Source organism: Podarcis filfolensis (genome assembly GCF_964270895.1).
Source record: "Podarcis filfolensis genome assembly, chromosome: 14".
Lineage (NCBI taxonomy): Eukaryota > Metazoa > Chordata > Lepidosauria > Squamata > Lacertidae > Podarcis > Podarcis filfolensis.
The window spans coordinates 52,788,703-52,797,244 of NC_139616.1; the positions used below are offsets into that span (position 1 = coordinate 52,788,703).

Here is an 8,542-nt window from a genome sequence, read left to right on the forward strand (position 1 = left end):
GCCCTTTCTTCCCCCCCCCCCTCTTTCCAGTCCCTTTGCCCTCGTCCAAAATGGCCGCCCCAGGAACCCCCTCGCTTCACGCACGCGTCCGCAGCCGCAGCAGCAGTAAACTCGGCGGCGATAGGTCGGCCGTTGGGCCAATCCCAGGTCGCATTATGGGCGTGGCCGGCCGCGTGGCGCTTCTTCTCCTCAGCGTTTCCCTCGCCATTTTCTCGAAGGCAGCGCGTGAGTTTGGTCGCGTTTTTAATACTGTCTTCTGTTGGGAGTTGGCGGGAAATAATAATTAAGTTTGTAATATATGATGTTTTATATATGATGTTTTAAATTTTCTGTTGGTGGCTGGGAAAGAGTAATACATTATTATCATTAATTTTATTATTATTGTTATTATAAAAGGGTGAGGGAATTTTGTAGTATATTACGTTTTATCATTTTTTAAAAAATATTCTGTTGGTGGCTGGGAAAGAGTAATTCATTATTATTATCATTAAATGTTAAATTATTATTATTATTATAAATTACACCCACCCAAGTGGGACATGGCCTCTTCCCCCCTAAGCATTAACACTATAGTATTTTTATTTATTTGAATTGGGGGGAGAAGCAACTCCAGAGTAACTGGCTGTGATAATAATCATAATTTATTCTTTATATAAAATAAGATCTCCCTTGCTTTCCCCCTCAGGCCGCCTTTAATGTCTTGGAAACTGTACCTGAACAGTGTTCAGATGAAGCACTGCTGGTTTTGTAACCAGCTAATTCCTCAAGATCCCAATTCTTTCACTTATTACTATTTTTATTAATTCAACCCTTGTGGTTCCTTCACAGATTCCTGCCTTGAAGCGGGTTGGACTGGATGACCCTTGGAGTCCCTTCCAGCTAGATGCACCATTATATGATTCTTGGGGAAGTGCTTTAGAAAGAAGAAACAAGAATAAACAAGAAAAAATAAAGAAGAAAAACACATTTCTTCCAGTTAGTCGTATGATGGCTCCTTTCCCACTTGATTCTTTCTTCCACTGCAATCTGTGCTGGACATATTATATGTTTGCTTTGACATGGATCCCTCTTTCCCTTCTTGTGAAAATAATTGACATTATTGATATTTCTTAGGTCTGCTCTGCTGAATTCCTGTTCTGAAAAGGAGGAGGAGGAAACTTCGGGTGATAAAGGGAGAAGAGGAGATGGAGGAAAAGTCATGAAGGTAAAACGGAAAAAATAGAAAGGCATATTAACATATAACATATAGGAACATTTTTAAACAACCCCACTCCTGATATATTACACCCACCCAAGTGGGGCTTGGCCTCATCCCCCTAACCACCACAGTATAGTACAGTAAAAATACAGTAAAGTGTTTTTATTTATTTGATTGGGGTAGGCCAGCACCTCCTGGCTTCACCCATGTTGGTGAGGTTTGTCTCCTTTTTCCTGTTCTTGTTAGGCTATTGAAAGGTGACAAAGCAATGTGTTGGAAACTTAATTTCTTCAGATGAACCATTGCTTTAACCAGGTAATTACTCAAGGCACCGATTCTTTCACCTATCGATTTATCCACATAATCCAAGCGGAGATTAATTAGCATCCCAAAGTGGTACACTTGCACGTTAAATCTTAAGATAAATGTTTTGGAAGAGGCATAAATTTAAAAAGATAATTAATTTGCAAGCAAGCCCAGTGAATTAGAGAGGCAGTGAGCTGGCTGATTTGTCTAATGGAGCATCCCTAAACCCAGTTTGGGTCTAAAAGACCCAGTTTGCCCTCTCGCCCCAGCCTTCATGGCAACCCTCCATTGCTTTCTGTTTGATTTTTTGAGCAGATACTCTGAATTGAACAGCAGCAGAAGAAATGGGGATCAGTCCCTGCTGTAGTGGCCAGCACTAGAAGCCATTTGAGTAATTCAGATCAATAAAGTAGGAATATTTAATATTTACAAACCAGCAACTTCACACCAGTTTTGGACACTTGCATCAGCTTGCAATGTCAAGAGAGGTGCTCTCAAGAAAAGCACTTTATACACTCATGAGCATTCCCTTAGAGCAGGCTCATTGTTGTTTCATTGTGTAGCTTTGTGAAGCTTCAGGCCTCCTCCTGACTGTTGAAATGCTCCTGGGGAGACTGTAAGCAGTACCTCCTCCGCTCCCAGTCAGCAAACGGGGATGGCAAGGTGTGCTTCATGGTGCAACTTGCAACTGCCGTTTAAAGTGCCTTAAAAGTGCCATTTCATAGGGAAACACTGACAGCACAACCAAGGTTGGTGGTGGTTCTCCTGCATATTCCTGCCTTGCAGTGGGCTGGGCTGGATGACCCTTGAGGTCCCTTCCAGATGTAGACATATACACCATCATAGGATTCTTTTGGAATGTGCTTCAGAAAGAAGAAACAGAAATAACATTCCTTTAAGTTAGTTGTATGATGGCAAAGTTGCCTCAGTTCAGGCTGTGATACCTAACAGTTAAATGCTACCACCTTTTGGTACTGTGAGCACCAAGGTTGCAGGGGGATCTCCATAAGGGATGCCTGCATATTTCTAAGAGCTGCAAAGTGCCACACAAAGAAGAAACAGGAAAACATACCTCCCGGTTAGTTGTATGATGGCGAACAACTTCCCCTTCCCAGCCTGCTACTTTATTGTGCTTGTTTTATACTCCTAGTCTTTCAGTTCATCTGAAAGAAATCAGGCCCACAGGTTTGCTGTGTTCTTTAATGTCAGATTTTGTGGATTTATTATCACCCATATGTTCCGTGCATAAGCCTACTTAGGCATGGAAAACGAAAGGGTGGGGGAAAACGAGGATTCCTGAAATGAGTGGGATTCCCTGCACACACTTCAGGGCAGAAGGGGGAGATAGAAGGAATGCTCTACCTTCTCCCCCCTAATCTGTCTTCCCTACCTAATCATGGCGGACAAGGTCCCACCTTCAGCGCCTGCCCGGAAGAGGAGCAGCACCCATACAGAGAACGGTAAGAGCCAAATTGTCCAGGGATCTTCTGGGTATGAAGGGGCGAGGGTTTTCTTCACCAACACCAGTGTGCAGTGCATACACAACTGTAGAAACAAGTCAGAATAAACAGGCTTCCAGAAAGGTATAGTCTTTATACCCTAAATTCCCTAATTCCCCTAACCCCTGGGTCACGAAGTCAGTTTTGTTTTGGGACTGCCCTGCAATGCACACCTGAGGCCGCAGGTACAGAAAAATCTCTTTATGAGATGTTTTCCCTAATGAAAATGGTACTTCTAGACAGGTGCACAACAACCTGGACAATTTGGGGTTGGAGTAAAGAAGGCCACAGAAAATCTAGTTTTTAACTAGGGATCAAGGGTCAGAAAGCAGGTGGCGCCGTGGGTTAAACCACAGAGCTTAGGTGTTGCCGATCAGAAGGTTGGCGGTTCGGATCTGCTGGCGGTTCGGATGCGCTGGGGTGAGCTCCCTTTGCAGGGTCCCTGCTCCTGCCAACCTAGCAACTTGAAAGCACATCAAAGTGCAAGGAGATAAATGGGTAGCGCTCCGGCAGGAAGGTCAACGGCGTTTCTGTGCGCTGCTCTGGTTCGCCAGAAGCAGCTTAGTCATGCTGGCCCCATGACCCGGAAGCTGTGTGCCGGCTATTAAAGTGAGATGTGCACTGCAACCCCAGAGTCGGCCATGACTGGACCTAATGGTCAGGAGTTCCTTTACCTTTACCTTTTACAAAGGTCAGAAGTTGTAAGTCTGCTGTTGTAAGTGTAGCGGTTGGGGGTTGGGTCATTATTAGGGTCGGTTAGGGAGAGGCTTGGGGTTAGACTTAGGGGTCAGGGTCAGGGCCTCACCTTGACTGTTGAAATGCTCCCGGGGAGGATGTAAGCAGGACTTCCTCTGTTTCCAGTCAAGAATAGTGATGGCCATGTTGGCTTCATGGCTGCACTTGCAGCTGCAGGAGAGGTGTGCCACTTAAGAGAACAACATTTGCTGCACAACCAAGGTTGCGGGATTGTTCCCCATAAGGGACTTCTGCACGTTCCTGCGATGCAGCAGGTTGGACTGGATGACCCTTGGGGTCCTTTCCAGGTATAGATATATATGTAGCATCATACGATTCTTTGGAATGTGCTTCAGAAAGAAGAAACAGAAATAGCATTCCTCTAAGTTGTGGGACGCAAGTGGCACTGTGGGTTAAACCATAGAGCCTAAGACTTGCCGAACAGAAGGTCAGCGGTTCGAATCCCCGCCATGGGGTGAGCTCCCGTTGCTGGCTCCCTGCTCCTGCCAACCTAGCAGTTTGATAGCACGTCAAAGTGCAAGTATATAAATGCTCTGGCAGGAAGGTTAACGGCGGTTCCGTGCGCTGCTCTGGTTCCCCGGAAGCTGTACACCGGCTCCCTCGGTCAGTAAAGCGAGATGAGCGCCGCAACCCCAGAGTCGGTCAGGACTGGACCTAATGGTCAGGGGTCCTTTTACCTTTACGACGGCAAAGTTTCCTCACTTTAGGCTGTGAAACCTAACAGTTAAATGCTACCACCTTTTGGTACTGTGAACACCAAGGTTGCAGGGGGATCTCCATAAGGGACGCCTGCATATTCCTAAGAGGTGCAAAGTGCCACACGAAGAACCAGAAAAACATACCTCCAGGTTAGTTGTATTACGGCCAACCACTTCCCAACAGGCTTCCCAAAAAGTATAGTCTTTATACCCTAAATTCGCTAATTCCCCTAACCCCAGGGTCAGGAAGACAGTTTTGTTTTGGGACTGCAATGCACACCTGAGGCCGCAGGTGCAGAAAAATCTCTTTATGAGATGTTTGGTACTTCTAGACAGGTGCACAACAACCTAGACAATTTGGGGTTGGAGTAAAGAAGGCCACGGAATATTTAGTTTTTAACTAGGGGTCAAAGGTCAGAAAGAAGGGATGCGGGTGGCGCTGTGGGTTAAACCACAGAGCCTAGGACTTGCGGATCAGAAGGTCAGCGGTTTCAATCCCCGCAACGGGGTGAACTCTTGTTGCTCAGTCCCTACTCCTGCCAACTTGCAGTTCGAAAGCACCTCAAAGTGCAAGAAGAAAAATAGGTACCACTCTGGCAGGAAGGTAAACGGCGTTTCCGTGCGCTGCTCTGGTTCGCCAGAAGCGGCTTAGTCATGCTGACCACATGACTAAGCCATAAAGCGAGATAAGGGCTGCAACCCCAGAGTCGGCCACGACGGGACCTAATGGTCAGGGGTCCCTTTACCTTTTACAAAGGTCAGAAGTTGTATGTCTGCTGTTGTAAGTCTAGCGTCATTGTTAGGGATGGGTTTAGGGAGAGGCTTGGGGTTAGGCTTAGGGGTCAGGGTCAGGGCCTCCCCCTGACTGTTGAAATGCTCCGAGGGAGGATGTAAGCAGCACTTCCTCTGTTTCCAGTCAAGAATAGTAATGGCCATGTTGGCTTCATGGCGGACCTTGCAGCTGCAGGAGAGGTGTGCCATTTAAGAGAGCATCATTTGCTGCACAACCAAGGTTGCAGGGTTGTTCCCCATAAGGGACTCCTGCGATGCAATGGGTTGGACTGGATGACCCTTGGGGTCCCTTCCAGAAGTTTATATACCATCATTATTCTTTGGAAAGGGCTTCAGAAAGAAGAAAGAGAAATAGCGTTCCTTAAAGTTAGTTGTATGATGGGAAAGTCGCCTCGCTTCCTGTGAGCTCCCTTATTATTCCTTCACATTAATTTGAGCTTGGCAGATCCTGTGCCTGTTTTTACACGGACCCCTCTTTCAGTTCTTGAAAAAATCTGCCCCCCTGTTATTTCTCAGGTCTCTATGGGGCGTGCTGAATTCCTCCTGCCAAAAAGGGGGAGGAGAAGGAAGGGGGAAGTTTTGCCTGACAGAGGGAGAAGAGGGAATCTTTTGAGACGAGATGCCAGTGCCCCAAAGATGCCAGTGCCAGGGCCCTCCTGCTGCTGCCTTGTGGGGCGAGAGGGGGAAAGGGCATCTTTTGAGACAAGTCCCAAACAGCTCGTTCAACCAAACACCTGATTCGCCCAGCAGCGCGGCAGTGAAAGGAAAGAGAAGAAAAAGAGGCAAGGCAGCAATGGAAAAAGATGGGTTACCTGTATGGGCTCTGCTTTATTCCTTAATGTCGAATGCTACATCTGCCTAAGTCCACTTCCATCCACCGGAAAAGCTTCTTAGCCGCAAGGAGCCAAGGGAACGGTGGGAAATACCTAGCTATCTGTCTAAATCGGTAAGACCGCACAGTTCCTACACTTCCACAAGGCCTGGTCCTTTCCAGAGGTGCAGCCTGCTTTCTCCAAAGGTGGATTTCGGCTCAAGCAGCTGGTTGAAAAGTCTCTTTCCTATCACACCCGTAACCCAGGCAGCCTCCCGGAGAACAGTCTCTATTGCTCGATGGTCAGGGAGATTGTATTTTCCCACGTCTCTCCAGATAGTGAAACCCTAGCATTTACTAATCTCTTAATGCAGTTTTGGGGTGTGTTTGTGTGTGTCAGCCCTTAAAAATCAACTACAAAGATTTAAGCCTGTCCCCCGCTATGCGCCTGGGCTGGGAGCCCCAATGGCACAAGACTAAGTGGGCTGAGCCCCTGCAACGGGCCAAAACCCAAAGCCAGTTGAATCATTTACATTGACAAATACTGGCACGTTTGTATGCGTTTTGGAAATTTGGAGCAGTTTGTAATGTTAAGAGAGGTGTTTTAAAGAAAAAACACTTTATACACTCACGAGCATTCCCTTAGAGCAGGCTCATGGTGGTTTCCTTTTTCTGGAGGTATAAATGATCTTAGCTTATGTACAATCACCCCAAAGGCTTCAGGCCTCCTGACTGTTGAAATGCTCCTGGGGAGACTGTAAGCAGCACCTCCTCCGCTCCCAGTCAGCAAACGGGATGGCAAGGTGTGCTTCATGGCGCAACTTGCAGCTGCAGTTTAAAGTGCCTTAAAAGTGCCATTTCATAGGGAAACACTGACAGCACAACCAAGGTTGGTGGTGGTTCTCCTGCATATTCCTGCCTTGCAGTGGGCTGGGCTGGATGACCCTTGAGGTCCCTTCCAGATGTAGAAATATACACCATCATAGGATTCTTTTGGAATGTGCTTCAGAAAGAAGAAACATTCCTTTAAGTTATGGGACGCGGGTGGAGCTGTGGGTTAAACCACAGAGCCTAGGACTTGCCGATCAGAAGGTTGGCGGTTCGAATCCCCGCAACAGGGTGAGTTCCCATTGTAGGGTCTCTGCTCCTGCCAAAGTAGCAGTTTGAAAGCACGTCAGAGTGCAAGTAGATTAATAGGTACTGCTCCGGCGGGAAGGTAAACGGTGTTTCTGTGCGCTGCTCTGGTTTCCCAGAAGCGGCTTAGTCCTTCTGGCCACATGACCCGGAAGTTGTATGCCGGCTCCCTCAGCCAATAAAGCGAGATGAGCGTCGTAACCCCAGAGTTGTCCATGACTGGACCTAATGGTCAGGGGTCCCTTTACCTTTTACAAAGGTCAGAAGTTGTAAGTCTGCTGTTGTAAGTCTAGGGGTTTGGGTCATTGTTAGGGTTTGGGTTAGGGAGAGGTTTGGGGTTAGGCTTAGGTGTCAGGGTCAGGGCCTTCCCCTGACTGTTGAAATGCTCCCAGGGAGGATGTAAGCAGGACTTCCTCTGTTTCCAGTCAAGAATAGTGATGGCCATGTTGGCTTCATGGCTGCACTTGCAGCTGCAGGAGAGGTGTGCCACTTAAGAGAACAACATTTGCTGCACAACCAAGGTTGCGGGATTGTTCCCCATAAGGGACTCCTGCATGTTCCTGCGATGGAATGGGTTGGACTGGATGACCCTTGGGGTCCCTTCCAGAAGTTTATATACCATCATTATTCTTTGGAAAGGGCTTCAGAAAGAAGAAAGAAATAGCAGTCCTTAAAGTTAGTTGTATGATGGGAAAGTTGCCTCGCTTCCTGTGAGCTCCCTTATTATTCCTTGCACATTGATTTGAGCTTGGCGGATCCTGTGCCTGTTTTTACACAGACCCCTCCTTCAGTTCTTGTGGAAAAAATCTGCCCCCCTGTTATTTCTCAGGTCTCTATGGGGCGTGCTGAATTCCTGCTCCCAAAAAGGGGGAGGAGAAGGAAGGGGGAAGTTTTGCCTGACAGAGGGAGGGAGAAGAGGGAATCTTTTGAGACGAGATGCCAGTGCCCCAAAGATGCCAGTGCCAGAGCCCTCCTGCTGCTGCCTTGTGGGGCGAGAGGGGGAAAGGGCATCTTTTGAGACAAGTCCCAAACAGCTCGTTTAACCAAACACCTGATTCGCCCAGCAGCGCGGCAGTGAAAGGAAAGAGAAGAAAAAGAGGCAAGGCAGCAGTGGAAAAAGATGGGTTACCTGTATGGGCTCTGCTTTATTCCTTAATGTCGAATGCTACATTTGCCTAAGTCCACTTCCATCCACCGGAAAAGCTTCTTAGCCGCAAGGAGCCAAGGGAACAGTGGGAATACCTAGCTATCTCTCTTAAATCGGTAAGACTGCACAGTCCCTACACTTCCACAAGGCCTGGTCCTTTCCAGAGGTGCAGCCTGCCTTCTTCAAAGGTGGATTTCAGCT

At 47.5% G+C, this 8,542-nt stretch overlaps 1 long non-coding RNA gene across 1 annotated transcript; it reads left to right on the plus strand.

Moving 5' to 3' along the window:
• Positions 1–174: 174 nt before the first annotated feature.
• Positions 175–8,275, plus strand: LOC310749290. Its single transcript, XR_014541531.1, has 3 exons — positions 175–225; positions 1,114–1,204; positions 8,229–8,275. It is a non-coding gene; the product is annotated as an uncharacterized lncRNA (long non-coding RNA).
• Positions 8,276–8,542: the final 267 nt, after the last annotated feature.